Raw genomic sequence first — 27,675 nt, 5'->3', positions numbered from 1 at the left:
TATTCTGTAGGTCCATACGGTTAAAATTATACCCTACTTATATAGGTTTGATTTTGTCGCACTTCTGGAAAAAATCATAACTACATGCAGGAAAATTTATACGTTTAAAAATGTCATCTTCTGACCCCTATAACTTTTTTATTTTTCCACGTAAGGGGCATTATGAGGACTCATTTTTTGCGCCGTGATCTGAAGTTTTTATCGGTATGATTTTTGTTTTGATTGGACTTTTTGATCACTTTTTATTCATTTTTTAATGTTATAAAAAGTGACCAAAATACGCTTTTTTGGACTTTGGAAATTTTTTGCGCGTACGCCATTGACCGTACGGCTTAATTAATGATATATTTTTATAGTTCGGACATTTACGCACGCGGCGATACCACATATGTTTATTTATTTATTTTTTTACACTGTTTTATTTTTTTTATGGGAAAAGGGGGGTGACTCAAACTTTTATTAGGGAAGGGGTTAAATGACCTTTATTAACACTTTTTTTTAACTTTTTTTTTGCAGTGTTATAGGTCCCATAGGGACCTATAACACTGCACACACTGATCTCTCATCCTGATCACAGGCGTGTATTAACACGCCTGTGATCAGCATTATCGGCGCTTGACTGCTCCTGCCTGGATCTCAGGCACGGAGCAGTCATTCGTCGATCGGACACCGAGGAGGCAGGTAAGAGCCCTCCCGGTGTCGATCAGCTGTTCGGGACGCCGCGATTTCACCGCGGCGGTCCCGAACAGCCCGACTGAGCAGCCGGGATACTTTCAGTTTCACTTTAGAAGCGGCGGTCAGCTTTGACCGCCGCTTCTAAAGGGTTAATACCGCACATCGCCGCGATCGGCGATGTGTGGTATTAGCCGCGGGTCCCGGCCGTTGATTAGCGCCGGGACCGACGCGATATGATGCGGCGCGATCCCGCTTCATATCGCAGGAGCCGGCGCAGGACGTAAATATACGTCCTGCGTCGTTAAGGGGTTAAAGGGGTATTCCAGGCAAAAACTTTTTTTTATATATCAACTGGCTCCGGTAAGTTAAACAGATTTGTAAATTACTTCTATTAAAAAATCTTAATCCTTCCAATAGTTATTAGCTTCTGAAGTTTTCTGCCTAACTGCTCAATGATGATGTCACGTCCCGGGAGCTGTGCATGATGGAAAAATATCCCCATAGGAGCTGCATAGCTCCTGGGACGTGAGTCATCAGAAAGCAGTTAGACAGAAAACAGCAATTTAACTTCAGAAGCTAATAACTATTGGAAGGATTAAGATTTTTTTAATAGAAGTAATTTACAAATCTGTTTAACTTTCCAGAGCCAGTTGATATATAAAAAAAAAGTTTTTGCCTGGAATACCCCTTTAACCCCTTAAGGACCATTTTTTCCTCCTCGCCTTCTAAAAATCATAACTCTTTTATATTTTCATCCACAGACTAGTATGAGGGATTGTTTTTTGCGCGACCAGTTGTCCGTTGTAATGACATAACTCATTATATCATAAAATGTATGGCGCAACCAAAAAACACAATTTTTGTGGGGAAATTAAAAAGAAAAATGCAATTTTGCTAATTTTGGAAGGTTTCGTTTTCACTCCGTACAATTTACGGTAAAAATGATGTGTGTTCTTTATTCTGAGGGTCAATACGATTAAAATGATACCCATTATTACATACTTTTATATTATTGTTGTGCTTAAAAAAAATCACAAACTTTTTAACCAAATTAATACAATTATAATCCCTTTACTTTGATGACCTATAACTTTTTTATTTTTCCGTATAAGCGGCGGTATGAGGGCTCATTTTTTGCGCCATGATCTGTACTTTTTTTTGATACCACATTTGCATATAAAAAACTTTTAATACATTTTTTATAAAAATTTTTTAAATAAAATGTATTAAAAAAGAAGCAATTTTGGACTTTTTTTTTTTTTTTACGTTCACGCCGTTCACCGTATGGGATCATTAACATTTTATTTTAATAGTTTGGAGTTTTACGCACGCAGTGATACCAAATATGTCTATAAAATTTATTTTTTACGCTTTTTGGGGGTAAAATAGGAAAAAACAGACATTTTACTTTTTTATTGGGGGAGGGGATTTTTCACTTTTTTTTTTTACTATTACTTTTACATTTTTTTACATTTTTTTTGACACTTGAATAGTCCCCATAGGGGAATATTCATAGCAATACCATGATTGCTAATACTGATCTGTTCTATATATAGGACATAGAACAGATCAGTGTTATCGGTCATCTTCTGCTCTGGTCTGCTCGATCTCAGGCCAGAGCAGAAGACGCCGGGAGCCGGAAGGAGGAAGGTGAGGGGACCTCCGTGCGGCGTTCTGAATGATCGGATCCCCGCAGCAGCGCTGTGGGCGATCCGATCGTTCATTTAAATCGCGCACTGCCGCAGATGCCGGGATCTGTATTATCCCGGCACCTGAGGGGTTAATGGCGGACACCCGCGAGATCGCGGGCGTCGACCATTGCCGGCGGGTCCCTGGCTGCGATCAGCAGCCGGGATCAGCCGCGCATGACACGGGCATCGCTCCGATGCCCGCGGTTATGCACAGGACGTAAATGTATGTCCTGGTGCGTTAAGTACCACCGCACCAGGACATACATTTACGTCTTGCATCCTTAAGGGGTTAAACAAGGAACACAAAAGCAACAGTCTGTATGAACAGGATAGCGCTACTAGTGATACTCTTTAACACACCCAGAAATACGTTGTGTTACCACAGGACCCTGAACTATGTTTAATGTTCCCTCTTATCACACCTTACCTATTCAAAGATATGTGTTATTATTTAGAGAACATTGCCAATATCCAACATACAAATCACCTTTTAGTTAATAAGCCCCTTGAAGACTACTATGTTAATGATCTGGAAAATATTCCTTAATATAAAAGTTTCATAAATTAATTGTAATTGCTAGGAAAATGTGTTAATTTGGTCAATTGGTTACTAATATTCATAACTCCTGCAAAATCCCATCCTTGTCACCATTTGTTGTGGTTCGGGGCTTTGGGGTTGAATTGGATTTGGCTTCAAAGGTTATACAACCAGTTAAAATCTGCCGACCATGCATCTGAGGCACAAAATGTCCGACCAAAATGGCGGCCACCGTGCGGTGTAGTGAATACTTACAATATATTCACAGACCAGGTGCATAGACTTAACTTAGCAGTATTACTGGAGACCAAATGCAATCATAAACACCCCACAGACCAACCTATTTTAGGAATTTTGGAAGAGTTATATCCTAATATCCAATGCACAAATTAACACTACACACCCAAATACTGGCAGAAATAAAGATGTTTAATACACAATTGAAAACTAAAACACACTCTAACTAAAAGAGAGAAAAGACAAAAAGATATTACTAATAGCTAGAAATCTAAATCTGCAGTGTAAGGAAACACATATACAACAATTATAGAAGAAACCCTATAATTGGCTATTTGGATGGATTTTCCTTAAAAGATACAAATATATATATATATATATATATATATATATATATATATATATATATATATATATATATATACATATATATATAACACACAAAAGGATATCACTGAGAATACTTAGCTTCGGGACACCCTTACAGCAAGTATGAAAATGGAGCAGAGGCAGTGGATAAGTGGCTGCATTTCTTCTGTTGATCAATAGCTCCCACCAGGAAGATGAATGGGTGGTGTGATGGTATCATGGCCCGGAAGAGAAAAAAAGAGAGAAAGGTCCCCTTCAATGGGCTTTTATTATGTTTTCTCCGCCCCTTAGCCCACCCACAGTTGGTCTTTGTCTAAGTTAGAAAAAAGCCCACCTATTGGTCCCTTTGAACATGACTAGGAGACCCCAGGTAAGAGACTCCATTTTTCTTTGTTTAAACTCCATGTGGTTTTCTGGTCTAGGAACACAAAATATAGCAAATAAAATGTATGTCATTTTCATGTCCATAACAAGCTCCTCATGAGAAATAAATACAGAAATGGAAACATTCTGCTATGTTGTCTCCAGCCCAACGTGTTTGGTGTTCATCCTGGAATAAACTTCTTATTCCAATGAATAACTACACTCTAGACAGGAATTTAGCCAACACCATTTCCCTCCCACTCCACTTTCTTTACTATAACCTCTTCCACATAGTGGGAGGGAGATAGAGTTGGCTGAATTCCCAGCTGGAGTGTTCCATTACAGGATGTACACAAGTGTATATATATATATATATATATATATATATATATATATATACCAGCGCTTCCACTAAACAATTCTAGTATTAAGCTGCCAGGTACTGATTATGGATCCCTGTTTTCCATAAATGGGTTACTGAAATTAAAAGATATAATACAATAATACCGGCGCTAATGTAAACAATTATTTATTGATTGGACAAAAACAAATAAAATCAGTTAAAAAGAACGGTAAAATATTTGTCCTGTATACAAGGAAATTTTTTCTTGTAAAAAATGATAATCTCCTGCTGCTCTGGTGGTGTCCTCCTAGGGAAATGTATAGGCTCGGAGCTGCTGAGGAGAAGTGAGAAAACTTAGTTGATGTAAAAAAATCTTGCGCAGTGCGTAATGTGCAACAGGGAATATACAGATATATATATATATATATATATATATATACATATATATATATATATATATATATATATATATATATATATATATAAGCTTGTTCTCATACCTAATTGCCGGGGAGATGGCAAAGTGGTTGTGACAATCGCTTGGATGAAGCAACAGTGTCGAAGTGGGTAACAGTATCTTTTGGATCTATGGGTGTTCAAAAGAAGATGCTTATACAAGTGCTACACTTTCTGTATCTATAAGGCATCAATTCAGAGAGGTGTTACCTTTAGCTTTAGAGGAGACTTTCTGCGCACAACTTGCGGCGTGATAGAGGAGGACTGTGAGCAGGGGATCTGAGCGAAAAAGAGTGAGTACGTATATGGGAAAAACATTGGAATCAGCTTAGTAAAATAATACCCACTTTATGTGTGGAAGAGATAGTGGTTCGTCAAGGAGAAAAGGTGTCCTGAGACTTGTGGTGTTTTAAGAATATTTTCGGATCATGTGTCCTGTCTTGTAGCGGTCTTAAGGCTATGCAGAACATCGAACTGGGAAGGCAGAAAAGGGGGAAGTACTATATGAAATTTTTCATTTTTGTTTTTCCCTTGAGAAAATTAATAGAGGGATTTTAAATCTGACACAATGCTGTAATATTTGTTTTCTTACTTTTACAGCTTGGTAGGGTAAGGAAGTGTCCGTTTTAATGAAATTGGTACGAATCATTGCTGCAGGTGAGATATTCTGCAGTTTGTAGCTCCAAGAGGTATGATGGTACGTATAGAGAAAATTTGTTGAGCACCCTGAAAGTATCAAATAAATGACAACTTATTTGTATCCTGTTGTATTGATTTAAAAGAAATGCAATAATACAATGCTGATGTCCTAGTTGCAATAGTCTGCAGCCGTGCTAATGTGCTCCTTTTTGAGAGCGATGTGAGAGAGTTACTCTCTTTAAATAATACATTGCAGTATTCTAGCAGGTGGGTGTCCTGTTTGGAGTAAGAGGGGTACCTTGTGTAGAATCCTGGGGTGTCAGCACCTTCCTCTGGTGCATCCTGTTTGCTCCGGTGTAACGGTCTAGGAGATAACCCCGGCCGGTGGCGTCTCTACTAGATCCCGTTACAGCTGCATGATCAGAGAAAGGGAAAAAATTCCACTTCGAGTCCAGAGAATGTCCAAAAAAGGCTCCAATGCATTTCAGGAACTCCAATGCATTTCAGAATCCCTGATGAAGGAAACAGTGAGTTTCTGAAATGCATTGGAGCATTTTTTGGTCATTCCCCTGACTCATAGTGACGTCACTCTAGCGGCGCGAATTTGGAATTTTTTCCCTTTCTCTGATCATGCAGCTGTAACGGGATCTAGTAGAGACCGAGCCTAACACCAGGAGATTATAATTTTTTTTACAAGAAAAAATTCCTTGTATACAGGACAAATATTTTACCGTTCTTTTTAATTGATTTTATTCCTTTTTGTCCACTATTTATTAATCAATAAATAATTGTTTACATTAGCGCCGGTATTATTGTATTATATCTTTTATTTTTAGGATGTACACAAGACAGGACTATGGGATGAAAACAAAAGAGCAGACAGTAGAAGGGAAGCATTAAAGACCACAAAAAAGTAGTAAAATCACTTTACTTACCAACATATGTTAATTAATTAGGGAGCTGAGGATGTTTTATTGCAATACAATCCCTTTAAAAGGTTTGTCTCATTAAAAATATCCCATTTTATATACCCTCTTCATGCAAATGGATATCATAGAATGGGGTCTGCTTGAATTCCCCTCTTTGAACCAGAACAGTGATTCCCTCTCTGGTGGCCAAGAGCCATCCATGTATTACATCAACCGGGGGGTATGGCTAACCAGACAAAGTTTCCTCCACCAAAGTCAGCTGTTTGCTAAGGGTACGTGAGATTGTACTCTCTCTTCCCCTCTCTCTCTCTCCCTCTCGCTTAGAACCCATCAACAGTAGCCCACGAAAACTCCGCATCATCAGTCATGAGAAGAGCCATTCATTTGCATGTAACATGGTACATAATAGCAAATAAATATAGATTATCATGATAAATGTTCTGTTTCTATGGGGGACATGTATCAAAGATTTTACCCCTGTTTTGTGTGTATTTTTTTGCGCAAAATTTTGCGCAAGCCCTTTTTTTGCGCAATTTTTTTTTGTGCACGTTTTGGTAGAGCATGTCCTCCAGATGTGTCCGAATCAGGGTACCTTGGAGTGACATCTATAGTACGCATGGATTTATTAACTGCGTACTTTTTTTTTACACCAAAAATTTTGCCGCAAGAGCTGTTTTTTTTGCGCAAATATAAGCCATCTTGGACTTAACGTAGCAAGATGCTCTAAATCATCGATTCTATTTTCTAAAGAGTGGATTGAGGAAATTACTATATTTACCCGCAATTTATGAAGCTCATTGCGCTTGATTGATAAATTTAGTGCCTCTGCGCATAATTTAGAATTCGGGAAAAGAGGTAAACTGCTTCTACCATACAAAAATAATGATACATGTCCCCCAATGTGTATATTTTTTGTATGTACTGTATATTTATAGACAGTGTTAGAATCCCTCCTGTGTCACATACTTCTCCAACATTAAATAAGGAAAGTCTGTGTTTTGGGCCTGAGACCTCCCTTAGACACTCAAGTTTTAAGGAAATGCCAGGGCCTCAAGTCACTGGTGACCTTTCCGAATTCAGGGCAGTTGCTCAAGCTTCTCAGGTATGGTCTAAGGATCAGCGAAAACTGAAACATAGCACCAGAATGTGGCAACAGCCTGTGGCCCTAGTTTTTGATAATATAGGAGAACCCAGTTATGCCCCACTAACAAAAGCATCATCTAAAATGACCACCTTCCTACATGCATTAATTTAAGTGGTAAATATCAATGATTTTCTGTCCTCTATCAGTTATCCAGACTATGTAGTCTTTGTATAGTTTCTGTGTATATGTTCTGTATGTATATGCTTTCTACATCTATATTCTCTGAATGTTTGTTCCCTGTGTGCATATTGGGGGAGATTTATCAAAACCTGTGCAGAGGAAGAGTGGTGCAGTTGCCCATAGCAACCAATCAGATCGCTTCTTTCATTTTCCACAGGCCTCTTTAGAGGCCTGTGGAAAATGAAAGAAGCGATCTGATTGGTTGCTATGGGCAACTGCACCACTCTTCCTCAGCACAGGTTTTGATAAATCTCCCTCATTGTCTATGTATATTCTCTGTGTACAGTATGTCATCCCGGTGTATGTTCTATGTACAATAAGTCATTGCTATGTATGTTCTATGTACAGTGGGGATAAAAAGTTTGGGCACCCCAGGTAAAAAATTAGTATTAATGTGCATAAAGAAGCCAAGGAAAGATGGAAAAATCTCCAAAAGGCATCAAATTACAGATTAGACATTCTTATAATATGTCAACAAAAGTTAGCTTTTATTTCCATCATTTAGACTTTCAAAATAACAGAAAACAAAAAAAATGGCGTCTGCAAAAGTTTGGGCACCCTGCAGAGTTAATATCTTGTACTGCCCCCTTTGGCAAGTATCACAGCTTGTAAACACTTTTTGAAGCCAGCCAAGAGTCTTTCAATTCTTGTTTGAGGTATCTTTGCCAATTCTTCTTTACAAAAGTCTTCCAGTTCTTTGAGATTTCTGGGCTGTCTGTCACACACTTCTCTTTTAAGGTCTATCCATAGATTTTCAATTATGTTGAGGTCAGGAGATTGAGAACCTTTGAGATTGACGTCACCTGGTCTTCCCAGATGATGATTGAGAACAATCCATGACACTGGCAGGTCTCAGTTTTGCAAAGGGGGCAGTGCATGCTATAAATTCTGCAGGGTGCCCAAACTTTTGCAGATGCCATTTTTATTGTTTTCTGTTATTTTGAAAGTGTAAATGATGGAAATAAAATCTAACTTTTGTTGACATATTATAAGAATGTCTAATCTGTAATTTGATGCCTTTTGGAGATTTTTCCATCTTTCCTTGGCTTCTTTATACATATTAATACAAATTTTTACCCAGGGTGCCCAAACTTTTGATCCCCACTGTACAGTATGTCCTCGTTATTTATGTTTTATGTACAGTATGCCTTTCTTATGTATGTTTTATGTACAGTATATCCTCCTTATGTATGTACTATGTACAGTATATCCTCCTTTTGTATGTTCTATGTACAGTATATCCTCCTTATGTATGTACTATGTACAGTATTCCCTCCTTATATATGTACTATGTACAGTATATCCTCCTTATGTATGTTGCATGTACAGTATATCCTCCTTATGTATGTTCTATGTACAGTATGTCCTCTTTATGTATGTTTTATGTACAGTATATCCTCCTTATGTATGTACTATGTACAGTATATCCTCTTTATGTATGTTCTATGTACAGTATATCCTCCTTATGTATGTTCTATGTACAGTATACCCTCCTTATGCATGTTCTATGTACACTATTCCCTTCTTATGTATATTCTCAATGTATATGTTCTCCTTATACACATTCTCTATGTTTATATTTTATATGTATGAGTTTCGAGACATCTCTGTGTCATATTAGACAAAATCCAATTAAGTGGCTTTTACAACTTTTCAATTCATCTGTTTTTTTCCATTTACAAAATGATTCTTCATCTTGACAATTTCGGTTGTGCATTAAATTCACAGTTTAAAAATTCATTCACCCAGACCCATTCTATAAAACATTTAGCAGATCTTAATTCCCTATTGAAGCAATTGTGTGAAATGAGAGAGGTGTTTTCTTCTTCACATTTGCCTTTTGTAACTTTGTAACTTTAAATAATAATGCATTATTAAGTATTGTGATCCTCTGTTTTATAACAGTATTTATATAATCCAGGCAGTCAGAATATGACTGGGTGGGAGACTTACTGTACGTCATGCATTTATATAACACAGCAGTTCTTTATAAACACATTGCCAATGAACATGGAGGCTGTGGTATGGTACTATCCTATCTTTCTTGGCTATGACATTAAAATGGGGTGCTTAACCGGGATACTGACCAGGACTCAGAAACACTGCACCCTAACACATAATTCAGTGCCTGTCTCTATTCTGCGCCAGCTTCTGCTATAGAGACGGGCACATAATTATGTGCTACGGGACCAGGTGCAGTGTTTTTGAGTTAGGGAAAACATAATAGCTGGGGGTACAGAGTGCCGTGTTCCCAGTTGTGAAAAAACATCATAGAAGGAAATGCCTGCCACTTGTAAAGCTATGGTACTGGGTGCAGTGTTTCTGAGTGTGGAAGAACATTCCAGCAGGTAGGGATCATCCCACATGGAGCTGAGGTACTGGGTGCAGTGTTTCTGAGTGTGGAAGAACATTCCAGCAGGTAGGGATCATCCCACATGGAGCTGAGGTACTGGCTGAAGTGTTTCTGAGTGTTGTGGGAACTTTATAGCAGGAAATGCCCATCCCATGTGGGTCTGAGGTACTGGGTGCAGTGTTTCTGAGTGTGGAAGAACATTATAGCAGGTAAGGTCCATCCATTGTGGAGCTTTTATAGGGTGCAGTGAGTGTGGATGAACATTATAGCAGCAGGGCCAATCCCATATGGGGCTGGGTGCAGTGTTTCTGAGTGGAAGACCATTATAGTAGATAGGGCTCCTCCCACATGCAGGTGAGGTATTGGGTGCAGTGTTTCTGAGTGTGGCTTTGTTCACATGGTGGAATTCCGCTATTCTGCACAAATTCCGTTAGCTGGCTGAACGGTATTCCGCCAGAATGGTGGCAGAATTTTGGCGGAATTCTGTGTTCTTAAAACACAGAACTCTGCTGAAATTGTAAGCCCCTTTGACTTAAATGGGAATAGCTGCTGTGTGAATGTGACAGTGGAATTGCTTAAAGGGGTTCTGTCCAAAGAACAAGAAAATCCCCATAGCAAACCTCTCATGCTCTGGACAGTTCCTGATACGGACTGAGGTGTCAGCAGAGAGCACTGTGGTCAGAATGAAAAGAACTCCAGAAAGAAATACAACTTCCTGTGGAGCATACAGCAACAAGTAGTGGAAGGAATGCATTTTTAAATAGAAGTAAGCCCCTTTGACTAAAATGTGAATGGCCGCTGTGTGAATGTGACAGTGTAATTGCTTAAAGGGGTACTCCAGAGGAAAATACATGTTTTTTAAATAAACTGGTGGCAGAAATGTAAACATATTTGAAAATTAATTCTATTTAAAAATCTTAAGCCTTCCAGTACTTATCAGTTGCTGTATGCTCCACAGGAAGTTGTATTTCTTTCTGGAGTTCTTTTCAGTCTGACCACAGTGCTCTCTGCTGACACCTCTGTCCATATCAGGAACTGTCCAAAGAGCAAGCAAATTCCCATAGCAAACCTCTCATGCTCTGGACAGTTCCTGATACGGACAGAGGTGTCAGCAGAGAGCACTGTGGTCAGACTGAAAAGAACTCCAGAAAGAAATACAACTTCCTGTGGAGCATACAGCAACTGACAAGTAGTGGAAGGAATACATTTTTTAAATAGAAGTAATTTACAAATCTGTTTAACTTTGTGGAACAGTTTAAAAAATTACCACTTTAAAGTACAATGGGCAGTAAATTTCGGAGTAATTTTTGGTGGAACTCTCCCACAGAATTCTCTGCGGAAATTACACCGTATGAACAAGGCCTGTGGAAAACTCCGGCAACTGAGTGACTAAACTATGATTATTACTTGTCAAACTTCACAAAATTCCTCTATTCACCCATCCGTTTCATGTCCTTTTCATGCTGGTAGAATATTTTCATACTGAATACTTAGAATATTTTTATTTTGCATTTCTAACTATTTTTGTAGAAAAAAAATATGAAACTTTACATCTGCTATAACTTGGCATTAGTTCATAGTGCATAGCAAAAAGCTGTCTGATAAATAAAGCTGAGAACAAATATCCTCAGGCTTCATGCTGTTATAATGGCACAGAGAAATATATAGTGTAATTGCAGGTGACTTCCATTTACACCACAGTCGTCTGTACACAGAGAGGTGTCGTGACACTGATGGCTGGCGAGACATCAAATCTCCCCAAATGTCTGTCATCATAGAGATTGCACAGCCCTTACTTTTGCTATGTGACAGTCAGTCTGATTGTTCTTGTTACATTACAATGTGCAGTATATGATGGCCCTGGGCCGCTGGCATCTGTGAGTCCTGCATTTCTCTGCTCATTGCTATGCAGGGTTTCAATATTTGCCATTTGCAGTCCGTATATATTCTTTGTATATCACTGACTTTGTATATGTTTACCCAACAGATGACTAAGGGAAGGTGTACCTATTTATGCCACTGTCATCCATGATTGAGACCACAGGTTTGGGACCATGGCCATAAACCATAGAGCACTATTAGGTGAAATATACCCCTTAATGGGATTATCCACCATAAGGTGACTTTAGTATGTACTTGCCAGACAGTAATGGACATGCTTAGGAAGGATATGTGCTTGTCTTGGAGCCAAATGGCCATGTTGTGAGATTACCATAACGCTGAGGCTATTTTTTGTGAACTGACTATTTCCTGTTGGAGTCCCCTCCCTCCAACTACAAGCCCCATGATTCATTGTTTGTAAGTGTGAGGTCACTTTTCTCCCTTCCACACATCAACCAACGCACCCACTGAAACATACCTGTGATCCTTCCCATGCAATAGACCAGTGTTTTCTGACCAGGATGCCTCCAGCTGTTGCAAAACTACAATTCTTGCAAATTGATCTCCCTCCCACTTAGTGGTCGCGCCACCCATTGAAACAGACAGGCTCCCTCTAATCACCTGACTAGTGATGTAATGTCTGGGGAAACACTGCAACCTGGGAAAACCTGAGATGACACTCATTTTGTATGCTGTTAAAAATAAACATTGAGGCAACAATCACGGAAGAATTGCGAGACCACCATGAAACACAGGTACAGACACTATATTATGAACTACACTAACTTTACAGCCCCTGTAGCATAGTCATATAAAAAGAAAATCCCAGAATACCCCTTTAACCCCTTAACGACAATGGATGTAAATGTACATCATGGTGACGTGGTACTTGACGTACATTTACGCGCCGACATGATCGCGAGCACCAGAGCGGTGCTCGCGTTATGCCCGGCAGGTCCCGGCTGATATCAGCAGCCAGGGACCCGCCGGTAATGGCGGACATCCGCTATTGCGCGGATGTCCGCCATTAACCCCTCCGATGCCGTGATCAATACAGATCACGGCATCTGCGGCATTGCGGTAGTTTGAATGGACGATCGGATCGCCCGCAGCGCTGCCGCGGGGATCCGATCATCCAGCATGGCGGCCGGAGGTCCCCTTAACTTGCTCCGGCCGTCTCCCAGGGTTTTCTGCTCTGGTCTGAGATCGAGCAGACCAGAGCAGAAGATCACCGATAATACTGAGCAGTGCTGTGTCCTATACATAGCACTGCACAGTATTAGCAATCAACTGATTGCAATGAATAGTCCCCTATGGGGACATAAAAAGTGTAAAAAAAAAAAAGTAAAAAAATTTAAAAGAAAAAAATGTGAAAAATCCCCTTCCCTAATAAAAAGTTAAACGTCCTTTTTTCCCCATTTTACCCCCAAAAAAGCGTAAAAAAAAATTAATACACATATTTGGTATCGCCGCGTGCGTAAAAGTATGAACTATTAAAATATATTGTTAATTATCCCATACGGTGAACGGCGTAAATGTAAAAACATTTTTAAAAAGTCCAAAATTGCTGCTTTTTTGTCACATTTTATCCCCAAAAAATTCATAAAAAATGAATAAAAAGTAAAACCTAAGCAAAAGTGGTACTGATAAAAACTACAGATCATGTCGCAAAAAATGAGCCCTCATATATCCCCATTTATGGAAAAATTAGAAAGTTATAGGTGGTCAAATTAGGGCAATTTCAAACATACAAATTTTGTTAAAATGGTTTGAGATTTTTTTTTAAGCGGTACAATTATAGAAAAGCATATAACATGGGTATCATTTTAATTGTATTGACCCACAGAATAAAGAAAACATGTCATTTTTACCGGAAAGTGTACAGCGTGAAAACAAAACCTTCCAAAATTTGCTAAATTGCAGTTTTCTTTTCAATTTTCCCACATAAATAATATTTGTTTGGTTGCGCCGTACATTTTATGGTAAAATAAGTGATGTCATTACAAAGTAAAATTAGTGACGCAAAAAACAAGCCCTCAAATGGGTCTGTGGATGAAAGTATAAGAGAGTTATGATTTTTAGAAGGCGAGGAGGGAAAAACGAAAATGCAAAAATAAAATTGGTCTGGTCCTTAAGGCTAAGATGGGCTTGGTCCTTAAGGGGTTAAGAAGCTTATGATGAGCAGAAAATCAGACAGAAACAGTTAAGCATTCCATACGCTTGGAATGTCAGTGTGAAAATGAAGAACTGTAAAACCTGCTTCAGTCGTAGCCAAGGCTTGGAGTGTGCAGACTTTTACAGCTGCTCTTCAACATGGATAATAACACATATATGACATACGATATACCTACAGTTACATATCTTCCAGCAGGCTTTAATATGGAATAGAAAAATATTCGTAGTATACACTGCTCAAAAAACTAAAGGGAACACAAAGATAACACATTCTAGATCTGAATGAATGTACTAATCGTATGAAATACTTTCGTCTTTACATAGTTGAATGTGCTGACAACAAAATCACACAAAAATTATCAATGGAAATAATGGAGGTCTGGATATGGAGTCACACTCAAAATCAAAGTGGAAAACCGCACTACAGGCTGATCCAACTTTGATGCAAAATGAGGCTCATTAGTGTGTGTGGCCTCCATTTTCCCGTATGACCTCCCTACAACGCCTGGGCATGCTCCTGATGAGGTGGTGGATGGTCTCCTGAGGGATGTTCTCCCAGACATGGACTAAAGCATTTGCCAACTCCTGGACAGTCTGTGGTGCAACGCCACGTTGGTGGATGGAGCGAGACATGATGTCCCAGATGAGCTCAATTGGATTCAGGTCTGGGGAACGGGCGGGCCAGTCCATAACATCAATGCCTTCCTCTTACAGGAACTGAAGAATTTACATGTAAAAAAACAGAGAGAAGAGGCGCAGCATGTGCCATTACCCTTAGCAACCAAATCTTGTGGTATATATATATCAAAGTTTAGGCTCCCCTTTTGGGGTTGCACTCTGAGCACAACACCATACAGCGCTTTTTTGCCCAGACAGTCGGCTGTGAACCGTTGCAGGAGCCCGGAAGTGCTGCCGGCACCACTCTGTCCTGGAATTTTACTGGGATGGTCTGAAGAGTAGAGGGTTAACTACCACGGCCTGTGGTTGGAAAAAAAGGTGCATGGCGATCTGCTCCGGTTGGAAAAGTTCTCCTTCCAATCGCAAAGGAGTGGACTCCAAGGGTCGTATTCAAACAATTTTTATTGGAATAAATAAGATAAAATAAAGAAAACAAACAGCAAAAAATTGGGCATGGACTACGCGTTTTGAGGGGCGCGACCCCCTCTTCGTCAGGTCAGTGATTGGGTCTTGGTACATGACGTTCTTTATATACAGAAAAAGCCTGCCTAGCTAATACAATTTTCCATTAATGATATTGACATATATATATATATATATATATATATATATATATATATATATAAGCATATTCACAATATATGAAACAAGCACACTTGTTGAGGATTCCCCAAGCTTCCTATTTTGAAATTTAGTTTTTACGGAGAGTTCTAGGGAGAAGTCTCTTTCATAGAATACTGGAGGTGCAGTGTGCAGTCTCTCAATGGACAAATCCCAATGTGTTCTATTGTTGAGTTATCTCGATAGTGGAGATCCTGGCGCACAAACATCGCACAACAGGACACACAGAGGTCCAGAGCAGAATGGGAGACTTTCTCCCCTGGAACACAGCAGCCACAGCTTGCTTCACATCAGAATGATGCTCACAGAGAGAAGGATAAATGTCCAACAGGTATTCTGACCGCAAACTATTATCTATAATTATTCGCATCGAGGATGTTTTCAGCAATTTGGTTTTAAATTGTAAAAACATTTGATAATATATATATATATATATATATATATATATATATATATAAATATACAAAAAAAAAATATATATATATATATATATATTTTTTTTTTATATATGATTACATTTTTTTTGCTATTGCACTCCTTATGGTAAATAAAAAATCTTTATAATGTACTTTGTTTAAAAAAATTAAGTTTTCTATGTTTTATTTGTGTTTAAAAAAAGCTGCCACTGTGTCTCCCTGCTTGCCCAAAGCACATTTTTCCCCATCTCTTGCAAATACTTGGTCTCCTGCTGGCCTGGCAGAAGTCCAAAATCAGGCATTGTTGAGGGGTGTGTGTGCAGCCTTAGCCAATCATAGCTCATCTTACACACTGAACTGCTCTGGGCTTAGTGTAGCAGAGTTAGGGAGGAATTTCTCGCCTGTATGGCTTCAGAAGTTGTCACACCTGCTGGGGACCGTCCCTTCCCAGTCTCTGAATCTGATTGAGACTGAGCAGAAAATACAGAGAAATATCAAGGTAGGAAACTAAACAATAAAACAAAATAAAGGCAGGGGGTGAATTATCATGATGGGGGCAGTGAACTGGGAAGATTATAAAATTTAACAAGATAATGACAGGTACTCTTTAAATGTATGCATTAACTACTCATAAACTATATTTATATTCCTGAACTTAGCATTCTCAGCTCTATCCTTTCCTCGTATGGGCACCCTGGGTTCCCTGACAGATCCCTTTAATACAAGATCACCCACCTACCACCTAATATTTCCTACCTACATTTTATTCAGTTCTCTGTTTGTGAGTGTTGTTCGGCACCAAGACTAGTTACATAATACATGAAATCTCTTCTACACATACAGCTTTTATTATTAATATCAACTTTTACACTAAGATGCCCGAGACCATAAGCAGCTGATGGGAAAAATTGATCTTATAAGCCGTATAAAAACAGCCAGTCGGTAGACTGTAGGCTACATTATACTCAATGGCTCGAAAGTACTATTTGTGTAGTTGCAGATAGTGTAGGCATTAGGTTGAAAAATGAATTGTATGTACAGTATAAAAATAATAATAATAATACAAGGTGCTCAATGCCAAAGCAAATAAAATACCAATACAGCACAACAGCTAGAAATATATCTATATGGATGAGACCGATAATGGAATATTTGTCAGAATCTGACAGTGCAGCCCTGATAGTATTTTCTCCGGACTCTATTACTGTATCAAATCTTTCAGGGTAATGGTCTTTATACTGTGGCCAAAAAAAAAATTGCAAGTGCAACTAATACCAGCAACTTGCATTCAACTCTAGTAATTTGAGAAGTCATAGTTTTGTGTTGTTTTTTTTTTTGCCTAAAATTAGACAAAGTGTTTCTTCTGTCTCTCGGATCAAGCTTGGATTTTGACCGCAGCTAAACCTCTGTGGAGATGTTATCTCGCTGCTAATTCTGCTGCTGCTTTCTTTTTGTGAAATAGCTATTTCCTATTGGAGTTCCCTCCCTCCAACTACAAGTCCCAGTATTCCTTGTTTGTATGTGTGAGGTCACTTTTCTCCCTCCAAAACATTAACTACCCCACTCCTTGGTTCACAGCTGAGCTCCCTTGCATGCTGTGATTTAAACTACAATTCCCTGCAGCCCTCTGGAGAATGAACCCTCCCCACCACTGATTGAAGCACAGACAGGCTTTCTTTCAACACCTGACTAGTGATGTAATGTCTCGGGCCGCACTGTAACCTGGAAAATGCTGAGACAACACTCATTTTGTATGCTGCTAAAAATGAATATCGGGACAAAGATCAACTGAACTACACTAACTTTATAGCCCCTGTAGCACAGTCATATAAGAAAAATCACGGAATACCCATTTAACACGAATGCAGCTTTAGTCTAAGATTAGAGAAATACATAAAATCACACCTGCATGAGACACCCATTCACAACTTGACGCGTTTCAGGCGCATGCATCCGAAACACATCAATATGTGAACGGGTATCTCGTGCAGGTGTGATTGCATGTTTTTCTGCAACCTTAGACTAATGCTGAATTCATGTTAAGTGCTGGATTGTCTGTATTTTCTACAAGTAGCCATGTAATACTACATTTCCCCAGTATCGGCCACCATAAGGGAAAAAACTGTCTGGCCAAAGTCAAGACCACCTGCTGCATTGAGTTGTCTTTTTGCGCTAAAGGAGAGGTATCAGAGTGTTCTCCCCAATTCCACACTAGGTAACACCTTACTCTGTGTTGGCCTCCATTCTGGTACACAAAAGCAGTAGATCTGTGATTTATATTTGGTATTTTATCTGTGAGCTTAAATAATTGATAAAATGTGTATAAATTCCATAGGAATAAAAATGAGACCAGTTCAGCGCAAGCAGTTCATATGTTTCGGAAAACTACCGCCAGTAATGATCCACAAGTTTCATTGTTGATTTCAGAAAGTCTCCAACCTGAAACGGTAAATAGGTTAATGATCCGACATCTTTGGCGATGACATTAGAGTTTGCGATATTATAATTGGATGAACTGCGACTTACTGTTTTTGTATTGATTTAGACTCGGATGGTGGACAATGAGAAGCCAATTACCGTGTACTATTTTATGTAACATTCCCTCCGTCAGTCTAGCTAATGTTATTCTTCCATGCATACATTTTCCTGGCATCAATTTATATACTTGGCTAACAAGGCAACAAGTTCTTATAGTCCAGCAATTTAATGTCACATTTGGGACTGTGCTAGAGTACCTCCGTGTTACAGGTTCGTCACTTTCTTTCTGTGGTCATGAAAATTACAGCCTGGTATAGTTTCTTGGTGTTAGTTTTTTCCTTTAATGGGGTTATCCAATATCAATGTCAGCCAGTAATGGACATGCTTACCAGGGATCTGTGCTTGTGTTTGTGGTAAATGGCCTTGTCTTGTGTCCCCCATCAATTTGTTGGCTTGTTTGTATGAACTGGCTTTATCCTGGTTCTGTGCCCTCCCTCCAACTACAATCCCTAGGATATCTTGTTTCTAGATGGGAGGTGACTTATCTCCCTCCAACACATCAACTACCCCACCCATTGATAAGCATAGCTAGGCTCCCTTCCATACATGCTGTGCAAACTATAATTCCCTGCTGCCCTGTGGAGAATGATCTTCTTCCCACCCAGCGGTAGCTCCATCCATTGAAGCACAGACACGCTCCCTTTCAACACCTTAATAGTGATGCATTGTCTCGGGCCGAACTGCAACCTGGGAAAGGCCTGAGACAACACTCATTTTGTATGCTGCAAAAAAATGAACTACAGGGCAACGATCACAGAAGAATTGCCAGACCAGACATCAAACACAGATAGAGACACTATATTATGAACTACACTAACTTTACAGTGAAATGGATTGGAATTGGACCCGGTATCAGATGAGTATCTGTCCCCTTCCTAATTAGGTATCAGGATCAGCATATGCACAAGAGAAAAAATCACTCACAAATCACACACACAGTTCAGCAAATTATACTTCCTGTATTTAAAACAGTTACCAAGGTTTTTATAGTCTGTAACAATGTGCCGTGTGCAAAACTATACGTCATGAATAACTGTCCTTGTGATTGGTATCTTACATCTGTAGGCGTTCCTCATCCAGCACGTGCATTTCCTCTGATGTCATGACCACAGTGCTCTCTGCTGACCTCTGCTGTCCATTTTAGGGACTGTCCAGAGCAGCATATGTTTGATATGGGGATTTTCTCCTGCTCTGGACAGTTCCTGAAATGGATAGCAGAGGTCAGCAGAGAGCACTGTGGTCATGACATCAGAGGAAATGCATTTCTTTTTTGGATTTCTCTTTACTATACAGCCCCTAAAAAGTACTGGAAGGATTAAGATTTTTTTTAATAGAAGTGATTTACAAATCTGTTTAACTTTCTGGCACCAGGTGATTTAAAAAAAAAAAAAAGTTTTCCACGGGAGTACCCCTCTAAGCTCTTGGGCTCCAAAGAAACATAACACCTCACTGCCTTCCATGTGCCATGGTAATGTTGGTGTTAATACCCAACACTTTCTCCAGACTCTCTTTACTGTGATAGTGGTGGGGCCTCCTAATTATTCATTGTGTCGTTCATGATCTTTAAGGTACATGCGGGCTCTACAAGGTCCTGCTATGAGAACCTTGTAGAGATGTATCTCAGCTCTGGTTGGTTCTGTGCTCTTTGCAAGCAAAAACCTGTACTCCTTTGACCTGAAGAACTTCTCTACATGTTCATATATGGTTATGGAAAAGAGATGATCACATCTCCCAAGATCCCGGTTTAGATTCAGAAATGCCCCAATTGCCCACACAAAGTACATTGCCCACACTCCTGTACAAAATGAAGAATGGCTGAGCCAGGTGCAGAGCACCCACCTTAGCAAGTGCGGTTGCTCTAAAGCATCACCCGCTTCTTCCGGGCTGTTCAGTGCACAGGAACAGGAAAGATAAAAATATATTTTTATATTTTAATTTTTTTTAGAAATTTGTACTAAATCAAGTTAAATTAATAGTGCTTATTGACAAGGATTCACAGCGGTGTACCATGGTAAACTGTGTAGAACCCCGCTCCACTTACTTGTGTGGACAATACTGAGACACATCTCTTTTGCCAAAATCAAAAGTCCCCTGACTTGTTGGTGCGTTTCTCGACCAGGAGCTGAGTCAAAATGACGAACAGTGTTTTTATTTTTTTTGCAATGGTGTCCTTAAATAACTTCTCTCCAATGCTACCCCTTTTTATGTACTATGGAATTGTGGACTATGAAATCGTGGCCTGTTGGTTTGAGGTGAGGTGGGGGGGGGGGGGGGGAGTGAAGAAAGGACAACTTCTACATCCATTGTACAGGAGCTTGGACATGTGACCATGTTCTGTTCCAGAGGTGTAGCTTGTAGCTTCTGGGCCTCGAAGCAAAATCTGCAACACGGCCCCATAAGCCAATTATATTACTGATCTCTTATAAGGAAGATGTGCTTTGGGGCCCCCTTAGGCACCAGGGCCCTGGTGCGACTGCTACCTCTGCTACTTCTCTCGCAGAGTTCTGCTCGTGGAATTCCGCGGGAATCCCGTAGTGTGAATGCACCCTAAAACACACACACATTATTGGGTACAAGGGCCACAGCAGACCCACTTTTATTTACATAACAATTTAAACATTGTCAACTATAAACAACCCCAACCTGTATGAACATCATGCAACTGAAATAACAGAATACCAAATACTAACTTATACCTGCCAGGATAAGAACTAAGGCACCACCAATTTCAAGGGCCTCCTCTTTCCCCCAGCCATGCATCACCAGACCCGGGGGCATTAGTTTTTAGAGACCCACAACCCTCCCTGGGGCCCCGAGACCACTAGAGCTGGGTACTGTCCCCAACCCACCTCAGACTACCTTTCCATTTGCCACAATTACCCCACTTGCCTCCAAGTCCCTATCCTGCTACCTCTGCTGTGACAAAGAACAGGGTGGGCAGGCGGGCGGGACTTCTTCTTCTGTGGCCATGTGCCAACAAACCTATCCCCCCCCCGTCCTTATAACCCCTATCTTACTCCTCCCACACTACTCCAGCCCATTGCCCTTACGCTGACCCCCTTAAACCCTTTCTTGCCCGCAAGTCTCCCCCCATCATGTGCCCCTTCACTACAATTCTTTCCTTCTGGGGCTTTCTGTTTAGCAAAATGTTCATCCTCAGCACACTCCAGGAAACTCAGTGTATGCATGTATTACTGCAGAAACACAATACAATACATATGCAATATAAAAACACAGTTGTATAGGCCTTCAGCACTTTGAACACACATTTTGTCATCCAGCAAACCTTATGACACTACAGCCACCCGAGTTTAGTTGGCGCAGCAGCTGGTACCGCTGTGCCGGGCCACCACACATGGATGTGCAAAGTCATTGGAAATAACGTTCATCTGCTGTAATAGGCTTTTACTATGCTATTTTTGCTCATTTTTTATAAATGTATGTGTTGTTTTTATTGATCTTTAATAACGAAGCTTCTTTTCATTTTTGCAAGTCCAGATCCATCTCGGTGTTTTCCTATATGTTTTAAGTGTAATAGGACATATGGACTGGATACCCCTTAATATAAAGACACCATTTTGGCATGATTTTATTCTACATTTCCTTATTTCACTAGCTTGAAGTACATTTTGTGCATCCTAATGCTCAGAATCTCCTGTCTGGAGAAATCAGTATTCATATGTTAAGATCTACTGAATAAATGATATTATGGACGATAATACTAATAAGTGTTGTGTCCTTTGGCAAGTATCTTTTCTCATTTTCTATCTCCTCGGTAGGAGATCTCAGCTCCCTTATGCTTCGCTGTTATAAAGTACAATCAGCGGCTTCAGGGCACAACTGACCATGGATAATGTATGCTCTTTATTTCCATGACTCTGTGAAGTCCTTGCATTACTCTATTGTCAGATGTCGGAGCCAACTTCTTTCTTATCTCTGATTAATAAGCTGCCTGTAGAGGAGTCTGGCAGCAGCCCACCCACCCCTCTCTATATTGAAAACACATGCGCACTTGGGCCTGGAGACGTGACATAACGCCACACTGCCGTCACGTCCCCTCCCATAGACATGAATGTAGGGGGCGTGGTGTGATGTCACGAGTGGGTGTGGTGTTACATCTACAGTCCCAGAAAGAAAGAGCTTTAGACTGGAGATGCAGGCCCACATAGATAACTGTATTGTCCCCATAAGATGTCTTTTGCCAGATAACCCTTTTAATGGCGCGGTACTGGCTAGTTCTGTCAGTCACATAGACAGTTAGGCTATGGTGACACTATGGAATTTCCACCTGGAAATGGGATTCTGCTGTACAGTGTACACTACAGAATTTTACCGGCGGATAATCCACTACCAAAAGAATGAGTTTGCTCATTCTTTAGGCGGAATATATGCTGAAGACCTTGCCGTCTATGGGAATGGCAATGTCTACATGGTCCTAATGTCAACTGATTCAGTCAGCGCTGGGCGCACTCAGAATCTCCGGATGGAATTTTTCAGGCCTGAGCTTCCTCAGTGTGTACATTGCCTAAATGGAAGGCTATGCAGGCACACTACTACTGTGAACACATAGGGAACTCCACTGTTCTAGTTATCAGTGGGGGATTGTTTGATTGACAGATATCTCTCTTTATACTTATGCAGGCTCCACCCCAATGAGAGAACAAAAGGATCGAGCTGTTTAAACACAACATGCCCAATCCTTATTTCGCACTACATTTGCCGTGATGGGAATGTCAGGAGTCCACTGTACACGGTATCATTGGTCATCCTGTCAAAATCGGCATGTTTTACCAACATGTTTAAGGCCAACTTTACTGTTGCTGCCTATTGGACATCAAGTAACGTGATCTACATTTCTGTCTCCCTAAATACCAATAAATTAAACTCTGCTGAGGGCACGCAATGGAAATTAAGTGAGGAATCGGCACTACTTGGCAATTATTTTGCTCGGAAGGTTACCGCAGAAATAAACGCCATAAAGAAAAATCTCTTCGACTATAAGACTCTTCCAGATGAACATGTTTATTCATTTGGTGAAATCCATATCCGCTTGGGAAGTTTAACTGTGGAACTTCCATATTGTGCACTGAGCAGCAGAAACCCATTAAGATCAATAAGATTCTGCTGCAAGTGGGTTATGATCAAAATATCCTTAGTGTGCATGGGCCCTTAATGTTTAATATGTGGTCACCCAATGGTAGCGAGGTGAATTGCAGCCTATTGAGGGCTTTGTTTGCATGTCATAATAACACATTGAGAGAAATTGGAGTCCCTAATAAAATTCACAGAAAGCTTAGGGTGGACACATTTGTAGATAAAAGGTGTTCGCCATCATACGGCAGCTTTATAAGATTTGCCATTACTTTCCAGCCAAGTGGTGGCTGTTTGGAACCCTACTGGCCCTAACGATGTCTTCGGCAAAGTCAACATTTGTTAATTGCCCTACAATTGCAGAATATGTTGGCGCTTTGGCAGAATAATATGTTGATGTATTCTGCGGCATACCCCATCCATACCATTTACCATTTTGCGGGTCTCCAGCCATGCATTTGAATCCTAAAAAATGACAGAATAAGCTCAGAAATAGACTCATCGTAGTCACTAGTAGGTGACGTTCCAACTATTGAACTGAATGGGCACAGCTTTGGTGTGTTGCGGCATATGTTTGACTTACCGGTCAGCACTTAGCACTGTGGCCCCTTCACGGCACTATTCATTACATAGCAGATAAATATGGCACTCCCTCCTGTTTGGTGCCCAAATAGGAATCCCAATCCTTATGGTAGAAACAAAGTAATACTTGGCACTCAAATAGTGGTTGAAGAGACTTTATTGTAACAGTCCTTTTAAATAATTAGACTTTTCGGTCCTATCTGGACCTTCATCAGAAATATACCGGACTGGTGCGGAGGAGAAGAGAGATGTAGGAGTGCCGTGCATGTGGTGTATGTTAATGTGGCCAGAGTCACTAGAGATCTCTAGTGGCTCTGGCCACATTACAATTTACCCCTATTCATTACAGCTTCATGAGAGATATCATGATTTATGAGGATTTACAATTGTAGAATAGTGATCTATTAATGTTTTCCTACCTTCCTGTCAGACGTTATGATGTGGATGCCTCCCACAGTGCATTCAGAGACGCTTAATGGATGAGTTTAACACCGTGGTATCTTTTTTACAGGTGCTATGGTAACAAATTTATTTTGCGCGAAGAGATATGACATTGTAAGTCATTTTACAAGCCTATGATACGTAAAATAAAAATCCATGTTTATTAAACCAATGTTTTCACATCCTTTAAACATAAAACAGTGGGTTACAGAAACAGCGTAGCTTGTAGCGCTGAGCTGTTCCAACCGGTACTATTTACATTAATAGGAGTTATAGAAACTGTGTAAAACTGCCCAATAAGCTGTTCTGGAATCCGGAACTTCTTGAACTACTGCAGCCAGGCCAGATGAAGCCACCATTCTAGAGTAAGGTGCTGGGTTTGTGGATATGCCATAAGTTTCTGAGACTGGAATACCACATTAATAAGCATTAAAGGGGTATTCCAGGCCAAAACTTTTTTTTTATATATCAACTGGCTCCGGAAAGTTAAACAGATTTGTAAATTACTTCTATTAAAAAATCTTAATCCTTCCAATAGTTATTAGCTTCTGAAGTTGAGTTGTTGTTTTCTTTCTAACTGCTCTCTGATGACTCACGTCCCGGGAGCTGTGCAGTTCCTATGGGGATATTCTACCATCATGCACAGCTCCCGGGACGTCACATCATCATTGAGCAGTTAGACAGAAAACTTCAGAAGCTAATAACTATTGGAAGGATTAAGATTTTTTAATAGAAGTAATTTACAAATCTGTTTAACTTTCCAGAGCCAGTTGATATATATATATATATATATATATATATATATATATATATATATATATATATATATAAAAAAGGGTTTGCCTGGAATACCCCTTTAAAGATGTGTTGTGGACTCAAGGAGTTTTCCAGGATTAGAAAAATGCTGCTTCTTTCTTGTAAGAACAGCACCACTTCTGTCTACAGGTTGTGTCTGGTATTGCAGCTCAACTACATTAAAGGGGTACTATGCCGGAAAACATCTTATCCCCTATCAAAAGGATTGCAGGGGTCCCAGCACTGGGGTACCCCAGTTATCTGGTGCACGGAGTAAACTTCGCTCTGAGCCAGATGACTGGCGACTACGTCTATGTCTATGGGAGGAGCCGTCCCTAGCCGTCATGCCCCCTCACATAGACATGAATGGAGGGGGTGTGGTGTGACGTCACAATCACGGAAGCTCCAAGCTTCGGCAGGATCTCCGTGATCAGACTTCTTATGCCCTATCCTTTGGATATGGGGATAAGATGTTTTCTGACAGAGTACCCTTTAACCTGTTAAGGATGCAGGGCATACAGGCACGCCCTTGTATCCTGGTCCTTAAGAACGCAGGGCATACCTGTATGCCCTGATCTCATTACCGGGGTTTGAAGCATGCTCACAAGTTTAGAACGCTTCAAACCTGGTGAGTCCTGACTGGTATCAGCTGCCAGTACCCTGGGGTTAATGCTGGACCCGCCGATCGGGTCAATGCCCAGCATTAACCCTTTAGTCAAAATTGATCACAACGTCTAAAACGAAAGTAAAATTATCCCGGAAGCTCAGTGGAGCTGGACCAAATGCGGTGAAACGCGATGTCCTGATCAGATGAGAGGACGGTGGAAGGGCCCTTCCCTGCCTCCTCACTGTCCGATTAATGCTCTGATGCTCCCAGCCAGCTATGCAGGCTGGAGCAGCAGAGCACCATTAACACTGTTCAATGCTATGCTATGGCATAGCATTGAACAGTATATGCAATCAAAAGATTGCATGTTATAGCCCCCTATGGGGACAAAAAAAAGTGGTTGAAAAAAATAAAATAAAGAATAAACATATTTGGTTCCGCCACATGCATATATGTCCCAACTATTAAAATAGCTAAACCACATGGTCGATGGCGTACACATCAAAAAATACCAAAGTCCCAAAATTTGCACTTTTTGTCACTTTATATACCAAAAAGCGATCAAAACGTCCCATCAAAACAAAAATGGTACCGATAAAAACTAAAGACCACAGCGTAAACAAATGAGCCCTCATGCATCCTTGCATGCAGAAAAATAAAAAGGTTATAGGGGTCAGAAGATGACAATTTTATACATACAAATTTTGGTGCATGTAGTTATAATTTTTTTAAAGTAATAAAATCAAATACATAAATTGTGTATCCTTGTAACCATATAGACCTACAAAATAAAGATAAGGTGTCATTTTTACCAAAAAGTGCACTACGTAGAAACAGGAACCCCCAAAAGTTACAAAATGGCGTTGTTTAAAAAAAAAAAAATTTACTCCACAAATACGTTTTTTTGTTTTCTGCCGCAGATTATGTTATTAAATAAGTGATGTCATTACAAAGTACAAATCCACAACAAGAGAAGCAAAAGTAGTGGCACCGGTACCTGTATAACGAGATGGACAAGATGGACAGTATAACACTCGGGCGCACACCAGATCAAATCAGCTGATGGCGGTGCTAGGACAATAGGAGACCCAGTCAATGCAAGTATAGAATAGGAGAAAAACAGGTGTCCTGCCCTCACCGTCAAAATTCTGACCAAACAGCTCCCATCTCGAGCTGGTCAGTCCGGCATGTCAGGCAAAGATAGTGTGGGGTGCTCAGAGGCGACTGCCAGCGGTTTCACGCACACAGGAGATTCACTCGGCGCTGGCCGCACACTGCCCGGGGATTCCGTAGTCTGAATCTAGCCTAACAGACTTCTATGGGATTCCGTACTCCCATTCACTCTTCTGAATTTCCGCTTGCGGAATTCCGCTAGCGGAATTCCGCAAGCGGAAATTCAGAAGTGTGAATGGGAGTGCAGAATCCCATAAAAGTCTCTTAGGCTTTTATTTGAGACGGAATTCTGCAAACGGAAATTCTGTCGCGTGAATAGACTCTCCTGGGTAAAGTAAAGCCTAAGTATGACTCTGCTATCCAATCTAATAAAACTTTTTTGATTAAAAAATTCCAAAAAGCAAGACAATCGATAGCGAAGATGCCTCTTATCCATTTCAAGGTGAGAGGTTCGTTTCTCACAGCACAAGATCTAAACAAATAGCAAGAAATTTAGAGTGTTTTTTTTTTTATAGTTTATTTTTATTTTTTTATGAGACCTTCATTCTGCAGATGTACTTGTAGAATTATACCCTCTCTAGAGGGAAAGGTGTTATTTGAAAGTGCAGGAAAGCCGCGCAGGTGCCTCTTAATGGCTGCTTCCCTGCTCCCAGCATCTGGCTCTATGGCACCATTATAAAGCCACTCTCTGCAAATTAAGCAGAAATGTCTTCATGTGCAATGTTACATAGGGAAGCTTTTAGTAAGATGGGTTACTATA

This window comes from Hyla sarda, chromosome 1, assembly GCF_029499605.1.
Source record: "Hyla sarda isolate aHylSar1 chromosome 1, aHylSar1.hap1, whole genome shotgun sequence".
NCBI classification, from domain to species: domain Eukaryota; kingdom Metazoa; phylum Chordata; class Amphibia; order Anura; family Hylidae; genus Hyla; species Hyla sarda.
Note: the sequence above shows the minus strand (reverse complement) of the source record.